This window comes from Oryza brachyantha, chromosome 9, assembly GCF_000231095.2.
Source record: "Oryza brachyantha chromosome 9, ObraRS2, whole genome shotgun sequence".
NCBI lineage: Eukaryota > Viridiplantae > Streptophyta > Magnoliopsida > Poales > Poaceae > Oryza > Oryza brachyantha.
This window is the reverse complement of record NC_023171.2, coordinates 6042646-6056086: the sequence shown is the minus strand read 5'-3', so window position 1 is coordinate 6056086 and position 13441 is coordinate 6042646.

Sequence of the window (13441 nt, the reverse complement as noted above, 5' to 3'; positions counted from 1 at the left end):
TTGCCCTGCATCTGACCCCCATGTTCTCCCTGCACCAAACCAACATCTGAAAACATCAAAAACATGCATCCATCCATCTCCTCTCTCTCTCTCTCTCTCTCTGCAAAGCTCATCCCTTCTGTCTCTAGAAACACCTAGTTTTAATTTACATGGAAAGTAAGTAGGATGTACAAGGAACATAGATATATTTTCTTTGTGTCTTCAAATAGATCAACTTGTACATAATACTGACTTATGAACCGATAAATTTTTATCCATTCAATACAATTTGCCTACCCACATATAAATACTATTCTCTCATTATTAATAAGTTGTAATTTGGTCTTTTATTTTTCTTGTCAACCACTTACTCTAATTCTATATCATAAGACTTTAGATTAACCCTTGAATTAATATATATGTTTTATATGCGTATGGATTTTTTAGCACTCATATAAATTTATATAAAACTACAAAATTATAAAGCAAACATGTATAATATCCACAATTAAATCCAATCCATAAATAGCGTGTGAGACAGAGGTTTTTTTATGAGAACACAGTGCCACAGGCGCCTCGTCGTTATTGACGGGCACCCCACTGAAAGCACAAAGCCGTTAGAATCCTAAAAAATTCCCTATAACGAGGAGTCGAATACAGGAGCTTATGTGCTACTAAGACTTTATATAACCACTAGGCTACAGGCGTGTGAGACAGATGTTAATTAGCTCGAGCCTAGAGAGAGAAACAAAGGAAGAGAGAGGGAGGGAGAGCAGTGGGTGGGGTTGGCATTATGTGGCGTGGGCCTGTGGGCCCACCCCATGGTGGGGAGCAAATGAATGTCGGGGCGGGCCCACCGAAGGAGGAGGAAGAGTGCTTTGCCGGATGGAGATGGATGGATCGATCCTTTAATTTCTAAAGACCAAAGAAAGAGCCCATGCAATGCAATGCATGTGGTGCCCCACCGTACCTACGTCCTGTATTATACCATATGTACTTTTCTACGGCGGTATATCCATCGGCTGTTTAATTTATTTTTACCGCGCTGCAATATATGATTAATATTTCTCAAAACGATATATATACGAGCGAATTTCATTATCCATTACTATTTTTATTATGGGTGGTCCAACTCAGATAGATTTTTTAATTGTGACAAATATAACATATAATATAACTATTTTGTATATGTTAATAAATTATATTTTTGTATGTTTATTTTTCTCTATATATAGGCTTGAGTTGAGATTATTTTGGTGATCCCATGGCCGCACTCTAGATCCGCCCCTTACTAAATGGACTATATAGATGTGTCTTTTTTTTTAAACACATGCATGGAAAATAATCTTATATGAATTTTAGATGATTTAGTTTAGTTCCTTCTAAAAAGGAGACATAAGTCTGTCGTAACTCTCTCTCTATATATATATATACACACACATGTATATATTTCATGTAATCGAAAAGTATATGTACAATACTACAATATGAACTTACTATTATAGCACAATGAAAAATAGTTAAATTAGTGGCTACAACATTTAGATGATGGATTAAACGAATTCTCAAATTTAAGATATTATGTAAAAGATCATATGAATTTTAGATTAAAGAAAAAGTGGTCAAATTTGTGGTTTTATACATCTTGAACCAAAACCAAAGTATATGAGGTTTTGTGATGCGTGTATCTATGTATCTTTGTGTATACGCACGATCTCTCACGCAATGCAACGCTGTTATAGCTGTTATTTCGATCTTCTGCGAGATTTTTTAGCTTGCGTTGCATGCTGCTGCTGCTGCTACTACTACGCAGCATAGTAGTAGCTATCTAGCTGTATCTGCTCTCTGTCGTATACTTCCTTTCTTAATTATTTGACACCATTGATTTTTCTATACTAGTTTGATCATTTGTCTTATTTATCTTTTTTTATAAATAAGTAAACTGCATAAAAGAATATTCAACGATGAAATGATATAAAAATAATTAATAATTATGTAAATTTTTTAAAGAAGACGAATAGTTAAACATGTATGAAAAAATCAACGGTGTTAAACATTTAGGAACAGAGAGAGTATAATATAATGAGTTGAGATGTACATGTACTTTGCGCACAAACGATGATATATATTTGTCCCGTGCCTGATGATCGAACTTGCACATGCATGGTATACCGGCCTGTACCTGGATTTTTTACACTATGATCTTATTTAAAAATATTTTATAAATAGACTTATAAAAAACTTAGTTTCTCGATAGATATTTTTCTCGGTGACAAGTTAATTGGCCCTAATAAGTCCAACGTCTCGATACGAATAATGCTGATATAGACATTCTCGCTATTTACGACAACCAAGCGATGATGTAGAGTAGTTTGGCACGAAAAATACGATGCTAAAGACATATTTATAAATGGATATGTACACGTGCTCTCACAAGGGTGAAAAGTAAATAATGTATTTTATCAATAGTTTATTGATACTGGTGTATTTGATACCAATTACCTATTTATAAAATAAATTATTTATAAATAGATTCTCAACACTCGAGAGACTGGCATCGACCCCTTCATGTTAGCAGCCATGGAGACAAAGGTGTACGCGCTAACATTATTGGTACCAAGACATTAGACCTCGACCTAATGACACCTGTCTTGAGAAAAAGATGTATTCTAGTAACAAGTTTTGTCAAGCGCCTATTTTAATGGTAAATTTATAGCTTTTTCTTATTTTTTTAAGAAGGGTGGTTTGACTTTCTTAAGGTTGGGTATCATCATAGTTATAATGTCACTAAAGGCACTCGCAATGCAGACCCGATGGTAGTTTCTATCTGTATTTATTGCTATGTTACATAAGCAATTTGGTGATGTGACAGATTATTTATCGAAGAGAGAGAGGTAAAAATAAAGAAATTGATTCTAGATTAAGAACTAGTGTCTTTACGTAAAACAAAACTAATTGTGAGAGAGATGAGTGGGCCATGTGATAACAAGATATAAAAGTTGCATTGTGCAAGGTAGTTTCTTGACACAATGTCCTAGAATATAGAAACCATATATGGTAGTTTCTAGCATTAGGAGTGCCCTAGGGGATGTTTGTTTCTAGGGGCTAAAGTTTAGCCCCTAGTCACATCGGATGTTTGGACACTTATTATAAATAGTAAATGTGGACTATTAATAAAACTCATCCATAATCTTTAGACTAATTCACGAGACGAATTTAATGAGCCTAATTAATCCATGATTAGCCTATGTGATGCTACCGTAAACATTTGCTAATTATTGATTAATTAGGCTTAAAAAATTCATCTCACGGATTAGCTCTCATTTATGAAATTAGTTTTTTTAGTGTATGTTTAATACTTTAAATTAATGTCCAAACATTCGATGTGACATGGGGCTAAAAAGTCTAGCCTCATCTAAACAACACCTAAATTAGTGTATGTTTACATTACCGAGGCAGGCATGCATGCATATATATATATATATATATATATATGCGCATGAAAAGCACACAGTTAATGAGTACCTTTACCTGGCTCTGAAATCACAAACTAAAGTCCATGCAGCGATCGACGACGACAATGGCTGCCGTGAACTTTCATCAGAATGATGAACGCTGTCGGCCTTTTTGTACGTGTAGCTCGTCACTTTTGTAAGCATTCTTTCTTTGCTCTGTACACATATATCATGATCATCGCTCGCTAGTTGATGATATACACAGTAGCTTTCGGCTCAAAAGTTAGCATGCATGCAGCAGCGTACGCAAATCGATCAGCATATGCAATGCAAAAAAGCAAGTATCTCGTAGTAATACATAATTCCTCAATTCCAAAATAATTTTATTTTTCACTCATCACATACAGTTAAAAGTCTAAAATACACGCTCTATTTTATCAAATCTTAATATAATTATCCCCTACTTTGTCTATTTTCAATGCATTTACTACTTGCTTTCAAAACTCCATTGCAATTATTAATCTAAAAATAAACTTATTTTGAGGTAAACTAGAATTAATGATAAAAATAACCTTATTTTGGGACAGAAGAAGTAGCTATGACGGACGCTAAAGTTAAAATTAATATAATTGCTTATTTAATTAATAAAACCCGCACGAGGAGGGAAGAGCCCAGACTTGTTTAGTTGTTTTCTCCCGTAGCGTAGCTGCGACGAGCTCAGTTGGATCATATCGAGCTGCTTGGCGCCAAGCTCAAGTTTCACTACAACAAAAAAGAGTCCTATATAGAGATGTCTAATTCAAAACACATCTCAACCTTTGAATCCCCTGCCCTCCCCAGGCTGCTCGTGGGTGGGAAGCCCATTGAAAGTGCATCAAGGCTTCCACTACTATACAACCAGTTATCTATGACGGGCCTAAACTCATATTTGTGACGGAGATTGGTCTGGTCAGTGATGAGTGGTCACTGATGAGAAAAACCTACCATTAACGGGCCAAAGTCCGTCACCGATGGGTATCATCTTTAACGGGCCAAAAGTAAAGCCCGTCACCGAGATGCTCATAGCCCATCACGGTTGACTCATCTTTGACGGGCTAAAATTAGTGATAGACACTTACACACAAAAAAATAATTTGATTTATTTTCTGGCCTCACGATGTTGGTAGTGATGCCCTCAAAAGATGAATGAAGCAATATATATATATATATATATATATATATATATATATATATATATAGACACAGACATATATATCCATCCATAAATTATTTTGATTTCAACAATAAAATAAAAACTACAGCATATAGAAATTTTTCAGATCAGTAGTGCACTAAAATAAAAATTACAACCAAGTAAATTAGTAGCGTGCTAAAACTACATCGCTCGCCGCCATCGTCGTCGCCAAGGTTGTTGTCGCCGCGCCCGAGCTGGATCCGCTGCGCCGCCCCCGCTCCCACCGCCCACTCCCGCCTACGGTTTCGGGCAGGACGAGGCTCGCGTCACCGCCCACTCGTCGTTGTCGTCGGTGTCAACGCCGCTGCCACCACCCGTGTCGTCGTCGTCGCACACTCGTTGTCGCTGCCGCCCATCATCGAGGTCGGCGCCACCGCGAAGGGGGCAGCCCGAGCGATGGGGCGACGTGCCGGTTGCCACGTGTACGCCGCCCACTTGAGCTCGGCGCTGAGAGATGAAGAGAAAGAGAGGGAGAGGAGAGAAAGAGTGAGAGAGGGAGAGAAAGAGTGAGGAGAAGGGAAAAATATCAGAGGAGGACAGAGAGAGAGGAGGAGGAAAGATAAAAACTTTGAAGTGGTGAGGAGGAAAGATTTTCAAGGGAAGTTTTTCATGTTATCTTTGACGGGCCATAATTATGGCTCGTCATGGATGAGTCATCCGTGACGGGCACTAATTTTGGCCCTTCACGGATGACTCATTTCATCTTTGACGGGCCATAACTATGGCCCGTCACGGATGACTCATCCGTGACGGGCCTTTATTTTGGCCTTTCATGGATGAGTGTCATCGGTGACGGGCGCTGATTTTGGCTCTTCACAGATAAGTCGTGTCGGGCGTAAATTTTAGCCCGACACAGACAATATGTCATCGGTGACGGGCCAAACCGAATAGAGTCATCTACAACAGGCTTTGTTTTGGCCCGTCACAGATGAGTGTAGGTGTGACGGGCTGCTAGGTTCCGTCACGGATGACCCGTCAAATTTACTAGGTTCTGTAGTAGTGTTCCCTGTGTAGGTTTTGGTTATGAAGTGACAAAATACTTAGGGGGTTAACCCGTGCAACGAGATTAAGTACATGAAGATAGTCCTGATATAGGTGATGATTGCGATGAAAAGGAACCTCTACAAAATAGATGGAGAAAAAGAGAAAGGCTCGGAATATAAATTTGTAATTTTATTTTTATTGAATCCTTAGGATCTTTGTACTATTAAGAGGACTTTAAAACATGGTCATAAGTGACACCAAGTGCTCTCATGAAATCCTTAGTGTCCTTTAGCGATACATTCTACACTACACACTAAGGTTTAGTATTGATGCTTGTTAGAATCATTTGTGAAGCGCTCAAGTGGAACACTTGGTATATTGACTGTGTGAGGCAACAAATTCACACCAGAGTATCTAGTCCTACAAACCAGAGTCTCTAGTGTAAATGCTATATCTGGTAGAGAAAGTCTAACGAAGCCTCCGATGATTGTCACCGGATACTCTGGAGTATGTTTTCAATGAGCTAAAGTGTCATTAGAGTTTTCGGTGTTTGAATATGTGAGTAACCGTTACTTCAAGCTAACTAGTGGGGTATTTCAAAGCCCCACCCCTTGTTTAGGTGGTTGGTTGTTACTTCGAGCTAGTCAAGCAAGTGGGTGGGCTTTCATGTAGTATGTAAGTCGGGTCGTGCCAACCCGTCTGATCTCAGACCCAGGCCTGGTCATGGCAGGGTTGTATCGGGCCGGGCGAATCGTTTGACCATTTATAGAGAGGGGAATGATGGCATTGTCACACTGGAGAGAGGGGTGAGGTGGCACCAGAGAGAGAGAACATGAGAGTATGAGATGAAGGGGGTTTGAAGTGCATGGTTTTATATTAGAGTCTTGATTATAGGTTGTTTAGTATAAAATTTTAGACTCCCATAAATTAAGAAAAAAATGTTAGGACTGAAATAGAAAGTGTCAAGGGCACCAATAAAGAATTCAAGCCAATCCTCGAGCCTCTTTGTATTGCGGGAAAAGCCCATTTTAGACACGAGTGGTCTCAACCCACACTAGTGGAGGAGATAGAAGGTGCATGAATATGAATATATAGTAGTGGGTCATACCCCCCCAAAAAAAAAACACATAACTGAAACACACTACATATGTAGTATTGTCTCCTCAATTGGATATCTCCTGTCATCCCCATATGTACACGTCATGCATACTTAATTGGAATGCTATGCATTATTGTACCCTTCCAAACAATGATTGCCATGCATGGGGCCGCCGGCAATCTCCCATGATAATTTTGTGAATCAACCTACCTAGCACTAGCAGTTAGCTTTCGCATGGGGGAATGCTTGAACTTTCTCTTCTTTATTGTACAAAATCACTAATTTATAGTTCATCCGTTTCTTAGTATATAAATTATATATATAGTACTACCTTGTGTTTTCTACTAGTTGTTCTTGCAGTTGAATTATTCTAGTTCTGAGAAGGTAAGGATATATAGAGCTGTCTAATTATTGCTCAATGCGACCATATATATTCATGCATGTGGGGAAATTTAACATTTTGCTACTCTTATGAATGAGTGACAATAGATTTGTCACTCCTTTCAGATAGGGTGATAAGAGTGGTTTAATGTGTTCATTTGTCCGACTCATAGAATATACTCTATTCGTTTAAAAATGTAAGTATTTATATGATTTAAATCTTGTCTCATGATATATAAATATTCCAAACACTATTCATAGTATTACACTCATTCTTATTCAAAATCTTCTCATTTTATCCCAAACTAGCCTCTCACATCATGCCTTCCTTATATAAATAAGGGCACCACCAAAACGCTAATAAACAATCTATAGATACTTATATTATGGAAGAAAGGGAGTATATTATTAAAATTGCCATAAACTACTTGCTTGCTTTGTGTACCGTGTCAATGTTTAAAAAGTAATAACACTTTAATTGTTATTTTCATGTACAATTAATGTACTACTCGGTAGCATCTACTGGACAAAAAACATCTAACATAATACCTCCGTTTCTAAATATAAGTATTTCTAAGTTACCTCCGTTCCTAAATATAAGTATTTCTAAGTTGTCTAGCATGGATTAAGTTAAGGAGAAAAGACTAAGGAATGGATGGAGGTGAGAGGGCAGGTTGTAATAAAATTAAAAATAAATAAATAAAAAGTGATTGATGGGAAAAGTATTACTATAAATAGTGTTAGAAATACATATTACTCCGTCCATTCTACAACGTTTGACATCGTCATATAAATAAAAATGGAGGTAGTATATGATATAAAATTCAAATATTATAAATGTAAACATTTTGATATGGGGAGAATCATGCATGGATACAGAACTACTGAGGTAAAAACAGAAGTTTTACACGCGCAGAATTGCAAAAAAAAAGGACAAAAGAAAAGGTAAAAGAGACAAGACAGAGAAAGGCAAACTGGGGGAGAGAGAGATGACTAGAGAGGTACTACTAGAATGAGAGAGAGAGAGGGAGAGACAGTACTCCAACCAAAGCTCTACTACTAGTCTACACACACAAACACACACACTCACTGGTGTTATTAAATGCAACATGCGATGCATATGCATACATAGATGCAGGGATCAGATCATATAAGATTTCTTATAGCAAGACTAATAATATAGCCAATAAGCTGCCTATAAGATTTTTTTTATAGCCAGCTCCTAGCTCATCCATATAATAGTTAGCTCTTCATTATTAATATAGGACCCATATGTCACTCTCACGGAGTTTCTTGTTTTTTGTGCCTGAGCTGGCTATAAACTTACAACTTGCTTACACTCTCTCATCCCCTCTCTCCTTCACATAAACATTTAGTCAACTCATAGCATACTATTATACTTGCTCTCAACCGATGAAGATCAGAGGAGAGAATGCAGCTAGCTGTGTAGAGTTACCTCTGCTAGGGACCATGCAATGCAGTGCAGACACACAGACAGGCATGCAGTGCAGTACAGGGCAGGGCTATCTGCGGTTTAAAGAAGCTGGAGGTACAGTGCCAATGCATGCTACAGCCAGCCTCTGCATGCTCTCTATATATCTTTCTCTCTCTGTCTGCATGGCCATGCATATATAGCTTGGAGGTTGGCATCCATGCAGCCAGACGCTTGTGCTTGTTCTTCTCCTGAAATGGTGCCCTGGGTGCAACCCATGTCAGTGTGCACCCGTGGGCCCACCGGTCCAAACAGAAAAGAAGCCATGAGCTCATCCTTTTGCATGCTAGCTCATCAAGGACAACATATCTAAATGCAAAACCTGTATATATGCATGAGAACATGGGAACCACCTTGGTTTCATGATAACAGAGATCCTCATCCATCTACCGCTAGCTGCCTATACATACTAGCTTTTTGTGTTTAATTTACCAGCTGCCAATTCAATGTTTGCATGAAAACGAGCAAGAAATATATGTAGTACTCCCTTTGGAATAGATGTTTGATGGGAATAGTAACTTTAGTTATACTAGGTATATTTTGTATAATTTATTGATTGTGGATTATCATGTAAAACTTTTTCTTTATAAAAGTCTGACGTATGATATTTCTAAAATAAATTTTCAATTTAATTGTTCATATCCTCAAATAACTAACATGAAATCAGATAATCAAGAAAATACGAAAATCTCATATGAAAAGAACAGTGCCTTAGGTATTGATGAGATGAATTGGGGGATGCCGTTTACTCCCCCATCCCCAAAAAAATGAATCTAGTAGTACAATAAATCTTGATAGAAGATGTGACACATACTGGGTTGACTTTTAGCAATTAAATCTTTCAAAATACAAGCATTTCTAGCATCATATTTATATACTGACCCAATCAATTAATCCCTTCTCATTCAATCAAGACTTTTCTCATTTTATCTCCACCTACTCTCCCCCTCTATCTATTACTCATTTAATAAAGAGCATTATAGTTTTTCTTCTTAACCTTAATCCCCACTAAACCTATAAATACTTACTATATTTTAGTACAAAACTTAATTCCGGTTAAATAACCTAAAAAATACTTATACTTGAGTTAATTAATTAGACAACCTACAACATAGTTATACTTTATAACAGATGCAGCAGATTGGGAAAGGTACATGCATGTGCATGATAAATACTACTAAAAGGCGTGGCACGATGGAGAAAGCCGCCGCGGGAGCATAGTGTTGTTGTCGACCATGGCTCCGCGTGATTTGCATCCTACAGACACTGACATGCTTGGCTTCCAAATGCATTGGCAGGTGGGCCCACGCGCCAGTGACATGACTACGCTGCACACGTTACTCACAGACTAGTCCTCTCTCTCACTCTCACTCTCTCTCACACTGTATCACTCAAATCAATCAATCACTCTCTCTCTCTCTATCTCTATCTTTCTCTCTCCAGAGAGTCGAGAGAGAGAGAGAGGAACACAGTGACTGAGAGAAAAGCAAGTAGTAGAAACAAGCAGGGAAGAGATCGATGCACAGTGTGACGAGACACAGCACACACACATACTCCTACATAGGATCGATGTGATGGGTAGGAACGTACACACAACGACAGATACAGTCGCACTGTTCATGCATGGTCCATCCGTCCATACCATGCCTATGCCTCGGTTTTTCTCACACTGCTGCAACATCGTACTCCCTCGGTCAAAAAAACGAATTGGTTTCCGTGTCTAACGTTTGATAATCCATCTTATTTAAAAAAAATTAGAAAATTAGAAAAATTACTTATTTATCGTCTAATAAAAACAAAACATTAATCGCAAAAAAAATCTGAAATAAGACGAAGAGTCAAAAATTGAAGGTAAAAAATAGAAAATTGGTTTATTTTGGGACGGAGTGAGTACTTTCATCCTTGTTTAGATTTATTCAACGATAAATATATAGTTTTTTATGTATATCTAGATTCAATACTATATATATAAATCTAAGTAAGCATATAGAGCTTATATTATAAAACAAAGAGTATAATGCACTATATATACCGTTTGTTTCATAATACAAGACTTTTTAACCTTATATAAATTTATATTGATTCTAATAAATTTAAACACATACATAAATCATACATGTGAATCAATTGATAAATATAGACAAAATCAAAAGTCTTACTTTATAAAAAAAGAATGTACCTACATAAATACTCCTTGTAATACATTATATCTGTGTGTATGTATGTATATATTGGATATTTGCATGTGGCAATGTGTGCATGACACACACACACACTTTCTTTCTCTGCAGCTGTAGCTAGAGAATAGAGATAGCTGCATGTGTGTGCATGGATAAAGCGACCGGCCGGCCGGCAAGAGTGCATGCAGTGCACTGCGTACGATGCAACCGACCGAGGAGAAGATGCATGCAGCGACCGACCGACCGACCGACGACCACGACGATGCCCCAACACACATGCATATGCAAGCTGCTGCATGCATGAGAAGAACTGCAGCATCTCAGGGTCATGCATGCATCGTACACGAAGATATATGCGTGCAGTGCCATGCATGCAGCATGCAACAGTTGACACTTCACACTCTATACAGTGCTATAATTTTTATTCGTTTTGAATGATTAAAATTTTAAATTTTCTGGTTATTAATAAATTTTATAACATTTAATGTAAAAAGACTAGAATAACATGTATATATGAGTGATAAAGAGTATTTTTAATAAAAATAAATATTTATTTATGTATTATAGTTTAACAAAAGTAAATTTTTATTTATTTATTATACATACTAATAGAAAGTTATAGTCAAAGATAGATTTAGAATGGAATATCATTATCCAAAACTGCACTACCTCCGTTTCATAATGTAAGATGTTTGACTTTTTTATTGCAACATTTGACCGTTCGTCTTATTCAGTAATTTAATACAAATATATAAATAACAATTCGTGCTTAAACTTCTTTTAATAATAAAGTAAGTCACAAGCAAAATAAATAATATTTCCATAATTTTTTGAATAAAATAAATAGTCTAATATTACAACCATAAAAGTCAAACATCTTATACTGTGAAATAGAGAGGAGTAACAATTATCCAACCTGGATGGAGCTACAAGTACAGCATTGTCACTGTACATGAATGCAAGCATGCATGCATGATAGCTCGTAGTAGCTTTCACCGAGAAGAGGAGAGAAAAAGAATTTAGTAGCTAGAAGGTATATATATATATATATATATATATATATATATATATGTATGTATATATATATATATATATATTATGTGTGTGTTTACTGTGCGTACGTGCATGTGGAGTGTACGTGGTTGCATGCATGCATGCACGATGAGTTTGAGTGCGTACGTACGTTACGTATAGGTACGTGTGATATGATGGACATGCATGCATGGCCGGGTGATGGATGTGTCGGACGACAATATATGCATGCACGCAGCGGCGCACTGTAGCATCCCGTGATGCATCCCTCCCCTCCCATATATTAATATATTGGCTCTCCGACGTACGTACGTACGTTGAGCTGCATGCACGCCGTGCATGTACTGTGGCTAAGGTGACTTGATTCAAAATTAGCCATTAAGGAAGTATGTTTAATCTAGTTTAAGATCTGCTTGGTACGGCTTCCATTTCTAAATTTAGGACTTTTCAAGGTACGTTCCATAATAATTATAAGTCGTCCGTTACTTTGGATCCAGCGGATCTAATTTTCTTATACTATGTTAGTAGTAGTGTAGTACAAATATTATAAGGGTCAAATTTAAACTAAAATATATAACATTTCAATAAATTTATGTATAATATTTTATATTAAAATAGATAAATTTCTAAATAAAAATATATAATTAGAATTAAATTTTACTACACTGCTACCTGTCCTTCTTTAAGGTACCGTAACAATGTCCTAAATTTCACTTAGGAGTGAAGCTGTGGTTGGATCAACCCTGTTCCGTTCCTGTAGTTTATCTTTAAAAATAAGTTTAGTCCATCGCTAGATTCACTTTCTTTTTTGTTGGAGCTAAAACCGCTTGATTGGGCTTCCACTTTTGTAGAAGTAGGAACCCAAAGCATGCCACTAGTCTACGTAACCATTATTATATTTAGTGCTGATAAAATTAAACTACTCCTTCCCGATTAAAAACACTTGTCATTGTATACTGACACACGGTCTTCAAAAAGTAACTTTTGACTACTATTTTTCTTTTATAATACTTTATCGAAATATCAATAAGTGAATGATTATATTGAACCACGTCTCGATATTAATATCTATACATGGAGCAGTATGTATGCATGCATGGGCTGCAGCAGCGAGCAGGAGGTAGGTACAGGTTGTTAGCAATTAATCCAACCCGATGCAGCTGCTTTCAAAAAAAAAAAAAAAACATGCAGCTAGCTAGCTAGTCATCCATCCATGTGTGGGTATAGTGGTAGATCATATAACCCGGCAAGAGCAGTAAAAATGATTGTTGGATGGACGACATGGAAGAGGCCAGCACAAGACACGCAGAGAGCATGATTCGCTAGCTGCGGCATGCGGAGCGTGCGAGGCTCGCGCCGGCGCTCACTTTGAGGCCGTTACGTACGTGGTCGCCTCCCTCGCCGGCAGCCACCGCGTTGCCGGCCGGAGCTCCGATCCCCCCGCCCAATCCCTCGCCGCCACGTTACCCCCATGCACGACGTACCTGCTGCTGCCATGACGGCGACGACGACGACGACCACCGTGGCATGCATGGCTAGGAGTAAGCCACATATCGTAGTAGCTGGTAGCTCATGGCTGCATGCATGCGTCCAGCTACTGCTGAT